Here is a 14170-nt window from a genome sequence, read left to right on the forward strand (position 1 = left end):
ACACACTCGATGGAATCTGCTGTAAATCTCCCTCGCCATGCTTGTCCGAATTTAAAACATTTCTTTACTAAATCCTTGGTATAATAAATAGAACAAAACTCTAGATATAGGTTTAGTTGCTCGCAGTAACTTCGTTACAATGGCAAAAAGATACTTTCGATTGTCTCGGTAATAATAGAATAGGAATCTAAGACTAATGCCACCTATTTGAAATTTGAATTTACTGCCAATTTGTAAATCATAGATGTATTAGAATAAGGGAACATCATAAAACCATTGATGCATCACATTCATGACTTATGTAAATACCTATATATGTTAATGTTTGTGTCATTTTGGTCTTTTTGGATAGTTGTCTCATTGGCAATCATACCACATCTTCTTTTGTTTTATATACCAAAAGCACTTAATGTATTCTTTTAAGAATATATCACCTACATTCTGAAAATATCTTAATGCGATTAAATTATAACTATGTAATACTATCTGAATTCATACATGTATATGTATTTTGATATAAGGGAAACATATATAAAACCATTTTATTGGAAAAATACATCTTGTTATACATTAATACAATTATTGTCTGTTCATAACAATAACGAGCCAAACAATCTAGCTAAATACCTTTATTTAGCTGATAAGATTCGTTTTTCATAATATTATGTTTATATTTCATTATTTATATTATTTGTTGTAATTCTCCGCCGATGATACAAACTGTTTGTAATTATTCACTGCATGATGCTATTATATTTGTATATGTAAATTCTTAAGCTGTATTGTTTCTGAATAAATGACTATTATTATAGTCTTCACAAGGTTTACAATCTATTGAGACCTCCAATGGTTGACCTGGTGAGATTTATGAATAGAGAAGTAATTAATAGATCAAACTGTCCTTAGTAAGCAACATAACCAGACTTGTAAAGGGTACAAATTATAATTGTGTATATACACTATTTTGTTTAAGTTTTGTCTTTGTGTGTGTGTATTGCATATAATGATAGGATCAGTCAACGAACTTTTTGAACAATATTTTTTAAAGCCTAATGTATTAACCATATATAAAGCTCATCAAAAGCGGCGTGCACCCTGCTCCGTTCCCCCATATAAATCGTTTTGGTAAATTAAAACCTATATACATGTAGCGGTACAGTGAAGCCTTTGAGGATACAATCTAAGAATACATTTCAATGACTGAAAATCAAACGGATATTTTCCAGTAATATATGAATATGTAAATATAATCTTGACACATTTATGTGTTTTTTAAACTTTATTTGTGTTTTGTTCGTTCTGAAAGCGAGTTTTTATTTATTTAAAAATATATGTAGGACGACGGAGTTGGTGTATGTGGATTCGATTCCCACCCTAGGCATTCATGTTTTATATCGGCTGGTACAAAGCGGGCAGTTTAGCTTAGTGGCCCCACACTGACTCTGTTGTTCCGGTGTAAAAAAATTACAAGAGGCCACGGCAAGATCTTCCTCTCTTTTTTTTTTTTTTTTATCTGAGACCATATACAACAAAACCATGGTATAATTGTAAAAAAAATATACCGTAGAGAGCTATGGTATAATTTTCGGTTATTGAGATTTATAATCTTGTTGCATTTAATTCCCATAGGTTACATTGTACATTTTAGGTTAAATTATTTATATGATAACAATAATAATAACTAGAATTGATATTGCAAGCAATAGCGGATGTCACCCTTCCCCCCATTGCCACTAACCGGCAGCCATTTCAAAAACTTTTAACAGTGAATGCACATATTTGCAATTCAATTCAATTCAATACAATTTGCATGGCTATACATTTTTCTGTTAATTTTCAGTACATTTAGATCATTTAAAAAACATGACATTTTTGCTGTTTCCATGGTAACGGCAGCCATTTTGATTGTTTCAAATTCGAAAGTCTATTCTATACATGCCAGTTTACAATAATGTTCAGTTTCATTAAGTTTGGAGCATTTGAAAATATTTGACATTTTTGCAGTTTCCATGGCAACGGTGGCTTTTTTGGAAATTTTAGTTTCAAAAGTCTCATGCAGTCAACAATCCTATTAAGTTTCATTAATTTTGGAGCATTTTGAAATTTTTGAAATTTTTGACATTTTGATTGGTTCCTATGGCAACAGAGTCCATTCCCAAAAGTTAATGGCATATACCACATTGGTACATGGGAGGGACCATACCATCAAAGTTTCGATCAATTTGACCTATTATTTTAAGAAAGTAAATGGCACTTTAAGGTTTTAAAACCATTTTGACCTGTTTTGCATTGTTTCCATGGTAACGGCAGACATTTTTGAAATTCTAACGCCAAATTCCACATCTACCAATGTTGCTCATCATTACTGTAAAGTTTTAAAAAATTTGAACCATTTCCATATTTTTTTTAATTTTTGGTGTAGTTTCCATGGCAACATAGTAGTTCCAATGATTGCCAAAATCCTCCAAAACCAGTATATATTGGGCACCTACATTGTATCAAAATATAATTATTCTGAGTTTAAGCATATCCAAATAATTCATTAAAACCAAAAACTGGATTTTTTCACATTTGTTTATGTCACCCGACATTGTCGATCGGGTGACATAATAATAATTTATTAATTTTATTAAAGTGTCACATACTTGTCTACAGATTTTTATACAGATTATATAATGTGCATTGCACAATAATAAAATCAGACAAATATCCAGCCTAGAAAGGCTTATGAGACACTTTAAAAGTTTTGGATTCTCATAGGTTCTATGTATAACTTTTGGACTGGTTTGAATCTCGGTCTATTTCTGTAATTTATTCTTGCGTGCTTTTGATTTTTTAACCCTGTATGCGTACATTGCCTATGTAAATTTTAAAATTGTTTGTATGCACATTAAACGACAAATTTATGTGACGCATATAATTTTTCTGACGTCAGACACTCAGGTCAAAATAGTAGATGTTTTTGTGTCCTGTTAAATTGTTCCTTTTAAAATTGTTATACGATGATGACTGATGTACCCATATTTTGAATATTTTATTAATTGTGGCTGTTTATTTAACGCATCATGTAAATGTAGCGGAATTTGATGAGACTGTTATTAAAGTGAGAGGGTTAGCGCTATAGAACCAGGTTTAATCCACCATTTTCTACATTTGAAAATGCCTGTACCAAGTCAGATATATGACAGTTCTTGTCCATTCGTTTTTGATGCGTTTTGTTTTTTGATTTTGCCATGCGATTATGGACTTTCCAAATTGATTTTCCTCTGAGTTCAGTATTTTTGTGATTTTACTTTTTATATACAAATATATATCTATTTAACAAATACAAATTGAAAAACATAGTAAAATGTTAAAAATGTTTAAAATTATCCGGATAATCACATCATAAAAAAATTTAAAATAATCAATTAAAAAAAAACAACACCATATCTTTTAAAAAAACAAAGGACAAAATTAAGTATGACGTAAAAAAATAAATGATATGTGATAAAAAGAATATATTTTAAAGAGGTTATATAAGCAGATTGCGAAGAATAAAATGAAGTAATCTTGTCGTTTTATTAAAAACCTCTCAGTAAAAAAGTAAATAAATAGAACATGAATGATTTTTTTCTTAAATATAATAAACCTCAATTTACTCAATTTTCTTTGTAATATATATACTAGTAGTAACATGGATATCGTTTTTGGGGACCTTTATAGTTTGTTGTTTTGTGTGAGCCAATGCTCCGTGTTGAAGACCGTAATTCGGCCTATGATGGTTTACTTTTACGAATAGTGACTTATATGGGGAGTTTTCTAATTGGCACTCATACCACACCTTCTTATATTATTCTGCTCATTATTAGTCATTGATATGATCTAATTATTCAAGCATTTTACTTTGCAATGACTACAAAGGTGATAAATTTTAATATATACAGCCACCTCCATTCTATCATTGGTACACTCAACTTTGCTTGTGCAGTTGTCATCCCAGGAAGGGCATTCCTCAGAAGACTTATAGACTTAACAATAGGGGTAAAAAAATCCTTCCATAGAATACGAATGACAAAATCGGTGCAGCAAGATCTAAATACATGGCAAAATTTTTTAAGGAATTTTAACGGGAAGTCATTGATTTTATCAGATCGTTGGTTAACATCTGATCAACTACATTTGTTTACAGATGCCTCCGGTACATTAGGTTATGGTGCTTTGTTTGGTGCACAGTGGTTCTTAGGCAAATGGGACACAAAATGGCAAAAGCAAAATATTGCCTTTTTAGAACTATATCCCATAGTCTTGGCAGTCGAAATATGGGGACACCAAATTAAAAACCAATGCATATATTTTCATACAGACAATATAGCTTTAGTGTCCGTAATCAATAAACAAACATCTAAAGATGCGTTAATCATGTTTCTTATAAGGAGACTAGTTCTACACTGCTTAAGAAACAATGTGAACTTTAAGGCAAAACACATATATGGTTCAAAAAATGTATTGGCAGATGCACTTTCTCGTCAACAGGTACAGAAATTTCATCGGTTAGCACCATGGACAGACACTGTTCCCAAATCAGTTCCAAATCTACCAGATTTGCCAAGCTACAGGAACCCTTGAATCAAATTTTTAACAACATTTTATCCGACTCCTCACAAAAAACTTATGGAAGAGCATTTATACACTATAAGATTTTTGCTGAAGAATATGGCATTAGATTTCAGTTACCACTTACTAGTGCAGATCTCATACTATTTATAGCCCATTTGAAATCCAAAGAACTTGCTGCAAGTTCTATCTCAACATACATCTCAGCTATTGGTTTTACACACAAAATTAATAATTGGCCTGATCCAACGGATTCATTCATTATGGATAAGGTACTGAAATCAGTGCACAAGGGAAAAAATCAAGATATGAGACTTCCAATCACTAGTACGATTTTTAATCGATTAGTAGATGCATTGAAACAGACAATATCTAATAAGTATGATCAACTCCTATTCAAAGTAATGTTCACCTTAGCATACCATGCTCTTTTAAGAATCGGTGAGATGACAGTCAACAACAATAATTACAATCACGTTATTAGTGTAAGTCAAGCTGTTGTTTTACACAAGAAAGCAGTCATCACTTTCATGGACTTCAAACATTCAAATGGAAAACAATTCCATTTAGAAATAGCTAAGAATAAAAATGACAATATTTGTGCAGTAACAGCACTTACAAACTACTTAAATTTGAGAAATAATACAACAGGTCCATTATTTCTGTTGTGTCTTTTAAGTATAATTTAGTTTGTATCAAGTGATACATTGTTATAACACAGTGTCTGTAAATTGTGTCTTTTTAGTTAAATTGTTTTTTTGAATTGTATCAGTAGATGCATTGATAGGACACAATGTCTGTAAATTGTGTCTTTTATTAGGATAAGGCATTCGTGTGATTCAATGCCTGTATATAGAGTAGTAAGTTTTATCTTTTGCATATGTAGAATGATAGATGATGCAGGTTTTCTTTAGGGCAGCGTATTCAGCTCAATAAGAGCTTCATACGTCATGGCGGTATCTGCTCCCAAAAGTTGAGATGTTACACTATTATTAACAAATTTATAGTCAAGGGGAGATAACTCTAAATTAATTGACTTTTCAAAAAATTCAATTTCAATAATTGATGACATTTGTCTTTTTATTACGACATAATATGCTCATTGGTTCAGACTGTAATGAAAGTATTGTATATTAAATTCATAATTGGTACTTATAATTGTAGTGTATGCAAATTTTATACATGTATCTTTTGATATGATTGATTTAAAACATAAACCGTCACATCTGTGGCCTGCATCATCATAATATGTGTTAGTTGTTATTTTGACTTTAGCGGACCATAAATACACTTATGTGCAGCATAGGTGACTTTATGGCACAAATAAAGACTGTAAACTTTTATTGTATTCAGTCTTGTGTTATCATGTTCTTAAATTTTTAGAAATATGTAAAATAGTTAAGTAGGTACATATGTTATTATCTGTCTTGAAACTCTTTGGAATTCTTTAATTGAAAGGGGGCGCTGCTACAAGCACATGTTTGAATATACAGCCTCTTTTCCAAATTGCTGCCGAAGGAGAAACAAGTACAGAAATTTGGTGACATTCAATTTCATATATATTTTTATCCCCTCCCCCTTCCCCTTCTTCCTCCTTGTAAAGAGGATTGTTAATGGTTGAATCTAATGAGGACATTAAGAGGGGTATGGCGGTATCTGCTCCCAAAAGTTGAGATGTTACACTAGTGTATGCAAATTTTATACATGTATCTTTTGATATGATTGATTTAAAACATAACCCGTCACATCTGTGGCCTGCATCATCATAATATGTGTTAGTTGTTATTTTGACTTTAGCGGACCATAAAACAAATGTTTGCGTTATAACGCAAAGGTTTGCGTTATAACGCAAACATAGTTTGCGTTATAACGCAAACATAGGAAGAAAAATAAAAATAAAAATGTGTGGCGCTAATACGCTTCCGTAGAAATGAATTAAAAAAAATATGTATATAATAAGTCTGCATGTTCTATAGTTAATTATTATCGATGAGCTTATTTATATGTAATCCGTTTGTTGTATTTGTCACTAATTTAAAGAAATATGTGTAAAGTTTATTCAGGTAAATTAAATATTTGTTTTGTTATATAAATTGTTTTATCATTATAATTGAAGTATTACACTGACCACTTCCAACTTTAACAAATTCAATTGTAATCCTTGCTGAACTACCAAATTATATATCATATCGAGAGTAAGTCTCCTGAGTCAAAGACGGTGCATATTATTCGTATTGGTCATTGTCTTTGTAGTTTCCAGCCAGCACACATAACACAAAGTCACAAGATACATTGAACACCAAGTTTCAATGTGTGATATGTATTCGAGAACAAAAGAATGAAATTGCCAATAAGTGATGATATTACTATAACTGATAAAAAAGAAGAAAAATATCTGAAACAAACTACCGTTTTTTTCTCACACGAGTCAACATTTATCCTATTAGGGTAAAAGGAGTAGGTCCGGTAAGAGCCGATTTTGGCCTCACTAGTTCATCTGATGAAAGATTTTAGATTCTAAACACGTATTAAAGTGTCTACTTCAGTCGATTCAATTAGTTTATGTGATAGATTTGAACTGAATTAGTCATTAAAGACGCTCAAATTCAAGCTTAGATATGAAAAATTTATCAAATATGCCATAATATGTCACTTTTCAGATTGTTTTTGTCAAATATGAATGTGGCTGCATTCGTTTCAACTATCAATGTGATGTATTATCATCAAATACAACTTACATTTAAATATTAAGAATGCACACTAATGCGGCCACTTCCATTTAAGAAAGAACCAGTCAAATGCGAAAATTGTGAAGATTTCAGTAATTCAGCATTCTAGTACCCGATATATGTGCATTGTATTGTCAAAAACAGCTCATATTTATGTAGTAGAAGCATTCTACTTTCTAATAAATAGCTAAAAGTTTACATTTTAACAATTTTGTAAAACTGCTATATTTTGGAGTCAAAAAGGGTTCTGACTGGACCTTATCCTTTCTCCTATGCATGGATTCTTAAAGGGCAAATATGTTCTCAGTAACGGAACAAAAAATACCCCTTGGTAAAGACAAATCTTTCCATTTTTTATGATCTTATCATAGGACCTGGTCTGTTACATGTACATGGATTAGACAAGTTGCTTTCTTTAAAAAAAAAAAAAAAAAGAAATGCAATCGTGAACCTAAATTCCTTTTCGGTAAATAAGATAATTGCCATATAAAGATGCATGATTTCGCCCAATTTTTGTGCCCAATTATTATACGCCCGTCTAAGACGGGACGTATTAAGGTATACCGTTGTAAGTCTGTCTATCCATCCGTCGTCCACACTTCGGACAATTACTTTAAAAAATACGCTTCCACCAATTTTTGGGGAAAGACGGCTTCGAGCCGTCAATCCCCTATGGGGTTGACCAGAGTGACACTCCCTCACATCATTCATTTTGTTTTTATATATGTTATAGTGTGGAAAGCCCCCCAACAAATCTTACTTAGATTGAAGAGAAGGAGACTCAGAAATGAATAGTTTGACTTTAAACACTTTTTTACACATTTTCCTTCTGTTTCTCACGAAATTATCGTATCTTGAACTCTCCTTTACACCATTTACGTTTATTTTACAATCCGGATAAATAAGTATGACGAGATATTCTAAATATATCCAACCTACATTGTATTTTATAGTGACGTCATTCTTGGAAGAAGCAGGGATATCCTTCACCAGTTCACTGGTATTATTATTTTATTATTATTATTATTATTATTATTATTATTATTAAATCATTCTTAGAGATCGTGCACTAATAACAAATTTGTATTTGTTAAATCTAAACATAATATTGTTTACTGTAGATGATTTAAACATCAACATGCAATACTTTAATTTGTAGGTCAATAACTTTCAAAATAAACAAAGATCGTGGGGTTACATGAGACAGGGGAAAGAAACGATTTTATTAATTTTTTCGGGTCTCACTAATTAGAGACAAAAAGCGCCAAGACGCGACAAGAAGCGTCAAGAAGACTATTTAGCAACAAGACAAAAATATTCTTCTTGTCGCTTCTTGTCGCTAAAATTCTTCTTGTCGCTAATCAATGAGACCACTTTTTTCTGTAAAAATTCTGAGAATCTTCCTCCAATTCAGGAGCACCTCAATTGATGAGTAATTATCCACTAAAATAAAAGTTAATGTTTTTAAACACTTCAAATGTGACATTTCATTGGATAAATAGTCTTCTTTTAAAACTAAATGTTTGTGTACCTACATAATCATTGTAATGGTAAAAAACAAAATAATAAAAATTTGCATTTTGTAGTTTAAACATATTTATTCATTTACAAATATTTCAAAATTAAGATTTGGAAACAAGCTTCACACAGTTTACATCACTCGTAATGTTTTTTTTATTAGTACCTGTTTCCCTGTGATGAGAGTTGTAACTCGGAATTTTAACAATGGAAATTTAAAACTGAATAGATTTTTCAGTCCACACTTTCTAAAGAAAAAACTTAAAAATCCAAGAGTACTGTCACAAAAAATGGAAAATGGCCCTAGCCTGCAGTTCAGTGGTACACAATCAAGATTTCAAAAAAATATTGTAGTTGTTGTGAAATGACAGAATTCAGTTGAGTTTTAGATAATTAGCTATCAACTTTAATCAAATGTTTAGATTTAGAAAATGCAAATCTCTTCCATTGGTCCAAATTGAATCCTAAACTAAGGAAATGAAATTACATAAACAACAATTGATTTCAATATTGTCAACCTTTCTACATGTTCTAGCTGTTCTCTTTTTCATTCTTCATATGAAAACTATCAAAAGATACCCCCCTTCCAAAAACATAATTAAATAGAAACAAGGGCCGTCTTTCCCCTCAGAGCTATTCAGCTCTTTGATTATGAAACTTTGTTGAATTGTTTATATCTATTGACGTAAGCGCCCTTTCGATTTTTATAAATTTCGGATTTTTCGTTTCCATGTTATGAAGTTTTATCCTCAAAAAGGTGGATTTTTCAGTTTTTGGACAATTACTCAAAAATGCTTCCATGAAATTTAATGAACCTTTGATGAATGATTGTTTATATCTCTTGACCGTTGATCCCTTTCGTTTTTTTTAATTTTCAGTTTTTACGTATCCGTGTTATGAATTTTTTATCTATTGATGTAAAATGCCTTTTGATTTGTATAAATTTCAGATTTCATATGTTTGGTGTTATGCAGTCTTATCCTTATAAAAGATGAGGCTCTTATCCAGTTTAATAATAAATAAAATATGTTTTCAGCAGTTTATGATGAAACTAATATGGTGACTTGTTAATATCTATTAAATTAAGTATCCTTTTGTTTTTTGTTAACGTATTGTGTTGCTACCCTGATATACCCTGGCTTTTGTTTTTGTCTTCTGGTTTTGTAGTTAACGTTTTTTGTCGCTACCCTGATATACCCTGTCTTTTGTTTTTGTCCTCTGTGTTTGTAGTTAACGTATTGTGTTGCTAACCTGATATACCCTGTCTTTTGTTTTTGCCCTTTGTTTTTTTAGTTAACGTATCGTGTTGCTAACCTGATATACCCTGTTTTTGTCCTCTGGGTTTGTATAGTTAACGTATTGTGTTGCTACCCTGATATACCCTGTTTTTGTCCTCTGGGTTTGTATAGTTAACGTATTGTGTTGCTACCCTGATATACCCTGTTTTTGTCCACTGGATTTGTTGTTAACGTTTGTGTCGCTATCCTGATAAACACTGTCTTTTGTCCTCTGGGTTTGTAGTTTACGTATTGTGTTGCTACCCTGATATACACTGTCTTTTGTACTCTGGGTTTGTTGTTAACGTATTGTGTCGCTACCCTGATATACACTGTCTTTTGTTTTTGTCCTCTGGTTTTGTAGTTAACGTATTGTGTTGCTACCCTGATATACCCTGTTTCTGTCCTCTGGATTTGTTGTTAACGTTTTGTGTCGCTACCCTGATATACCCTCAATATTGTTCAAGACCGAGAAGTACAAATCATTTTGAAAAAGGACCAAAATATCGTTCTCCATCTAAAATGGAAAATGTGTCGACAGGTTACAAAAGACGCTCTTTTATCGTATTGAAAAAAAATGGGGTAAAGGAAATAAATCTAATAAAAAAATCTCGATTCTTCTTTAAAAGAATGCATGCATGTTGTTGATATTCGAATATCACATTTTGATCATGGCCAAGTCATATCTCAAGGCCTGCTCTGAACATTTGGAGGTCCTAACCATGTATTGGTTACCCAAACAACAACAAAAGAAAACTATTGTTTCATCTCGGCCGCTTAGAATGTGCTCTACAACTACCCTTTCATTGCTTTTAACAAGTTTCTTTACTACCATCAAAGAACTTACCATTAATTTTTGCAATGAAATATATCAAAATAGTGAACCTATCTATTTTTGGAGTGTAAACAATCTTTGTATGTTTTAGATAAATTACGTGCTTTGGTAGTTCTTTTGATACTGTTCTCGTTGTTTCGTGTCTGTCGTATCTGTTTTACGTAATTTGCATTGGCAATGTTATTTTAAAATTAAGCTGTTAGTTTTCTCGTTTTCATGTTTCCATCGTTTCACTTTTTTTTAAAAGTCGGAATATATTATGGTACACTATACGATATGTATTTTGCTCATCGTAAAAGACCGTAATTACTATGGTGACCTAAAATTACTTTTATCTTTGTCATTTGAACTCTGATTGGTAGTTTTTTCATTGGCAACCATGCCCGTTATCGTATATTCATTAACTGAAGTTTGGGAAGTTTTAGTAAAAATAAACAGAAACCACATTTTTATAACATTTTCATGAGGTCTAAAAATAGAATTCAACTAATTGCATTCTACACTTTGTATTTAAAATCGTTAAAACATCGGAGGAAGAAAGAGCCAATGTAACTGAATACGTACATTACATTATTTCACGCTAGTAGCCTTTGCTATTGGATCAAGGATCTGTAATAATATAGTCTTATCTTACAAATCATTGATTTCATTAATTTCTCGGGATTTGCATATATCCTTTTCAATGACTAAATTCAGTTCACAAGTTCCAAGACAATGTCTTCCTCAATCATAGATTTTGAAATAGCAATACAGCTCTTCTTTAAAAGCATGCAAGGCAAACATTTTATCAACTTGCTTGCTATGTTTGTATGGATGTCTGTAAACAAGAGGTGGTAGTCTGCTTCAGTCTGAATACTATATACTAGAATTTGATTAGACAATAAACATTAACTTCATTGCGTGTCAATTATTATTGTCTAATAAAATCCCAGTATATATAAAAACAGCCTGAAACTCCACCTTTCTATTGTTTGCAAACATACAAGCAAACATGACAATCAAGTTGACTCATGATCAAAGGTTTGCTTTGCATGCTTTTAAAGAAGAGCTGTACTGAAAGGATTTAAAGTAAGACCCACATGCTACCTAATTACACAAAGATATCGTTTTAACGCTCAGTACAATAAAAAGCGGGTTTTTTCCCCTTTCTTTTAATAATAATAAACTGGTCTTAACATACACTAAACATAATCTTTAACGGCAAATCATCTTCTATACTTTTTTCTAAAAATTCAAAATGATATATTTTATATACAGATGTTATAAATAATACCTAATTAGCTCAGGCATTTTTTTGTTTGTTATTCCTTGAACAAATGTAATAAAACAAACTCAGAATTATATCCACATATAAAATACAAAATCCTGTTTACAAACATTGAAATGGTGAATAATGACGTATTATTTCACAATCAATCGCTATCTGTCGTTTTACAAGACAGTTGGAATGATAATGAATGCTATGCGACTTATTTTTTGTTAATTAGTGATTATACGGGGTCTACAATACACCGAAGTACTGGTTCATCACCACGAATTATTCTCCAAAGTTTGATTCAATTATATCCTGGATACTTGGCAGATGTGAAGTGTCAAAACCTGTACACATTTGACAAGCACAGTCAGTTGCAAAAGGCATATATGTGCCTGTATTCGGAACTTTTAATAAATTTATGATTGCACGACAGCAGTTGTAGAATGGATTTTTACATTTCAAATTTTCAAAACATGTTCCGTTTCGAGCGATGGATCCATCAGGAAGAGTAACTTTGTTATAGCATAGATCTTTACATGACAGATTATCCAGTCTGGAAAGAAATTCTTGGTTGATGCAATCGTGCTCCAGGTCACCAAAATTCTCATTTGAGAAAATATGATGTATGTCTGCTTTTAATCCATTTGCAAAGTTATATAACATAAGTAACGCACAAACGGATAGAGCGTTATACCAAGCCATCTTAACACCTTGGTAATGAGACACAATTAACAATCTCATCTTTAATAGTATCTATATATAGACGTGTCGAGGAGACACAGAAGAGCAGGCGTCCTTGAAATCCTTGACATCCGTCCAACAGGTAATTTACTTAAGAAGAATCATAAACAACTTGGAATTTTCATTTCAGATTAGAAAAGAAAGTACATACTAGTATTAATTGGGAAGGACCATGAAACGTCAATGCTAAACGTTTGTTTAACTGTAAAGTTGTTTTCAAATTTGAAAATGTTCAAATCAAGATAACTCAGAGGAATATAATTTGTCACTTAATATAAAAAGGGATGTGGTATGATTGCCAATGAGACAACTCTCTACAAGAGACCAAATGACACAGAAATGGAACAGTTATAGGTCACCGTACGGCCTTCAATAATAAGCAAACCCCATACCGCTTAGTCAGCTATAAAAGGCTTTGAAATCACAAATGTAAAACTAGCAGCCTTACTTCTGTACAAAGCAATGAACGAAAACCCAATATGAAACACAGCTACAAACGACAACCACTGAACTACAGACATCTTACTTGAGACAGACACAAACATTACGGATGTAGCGGGGTTAAACATGATATCCCCTAACCTGGGACAATGGTGTAACAGTACAACTGGGGAGAGACGGATTAATATAAGAGAATAAAAATTGAGAATGGAAATGGGAAATGTGTCAAAGAGACAACAACCCGACCAAATAAAAAAACAACAGCAGAAGGTCACCAACAGGTCTTCAATGTAGCGAGAAATTCCCGCACCCGGAGGCGTCCTTCAGCTGGCCCCTAAACAAATATATACTAGTTCAGTGATTATGAACGCAATACTAATTTCCAAATTGTACACAAGAAACTAAAATCAAAATAATACAAGACTAACAAAGGCCAGAGGCTCCTGACTTGGGACAGGCGCAAAAATGCGGCGGGGTTAAACATGTTTGTCCGAATCCTTTAGTATTAATGTTTCACTGTTTTTATATGTGTATGTAATATACATGATTTTTTTTAAAATATAATATGTTTAAAGTACACAGTTAAACATAAAAATCAGTTGAAAAAGACCTAACTCATTAGATTGATACAATAACAAATCATTTTTAAACATCAGTAAGTTAAAATAACATGATTATTCACGTTTAATTTCCTTTCATATTTATTAGGAATGGTAGTGAAGTGATAGTCAATCAGACAACTATCTAACAAAGTCGACAGTTTAACAAGTACGGGTCA

Source organism: Mytilus trossulus, chromosome 1, assembly GCF_036588685.1.
Source record: "Mytilus trossulus isolate FHL-02 chromosome 1, PNRI_Mtr1.1.1.hap1, whole genome shotgun sequence".
In the NCBI taxonomy this organism is placed as follows: Eukaryota; Metazoa; Mollusca; class Bivalvia; order Mytilida; family Mytilidae; genus Mytilus; species Mytilus trossulus.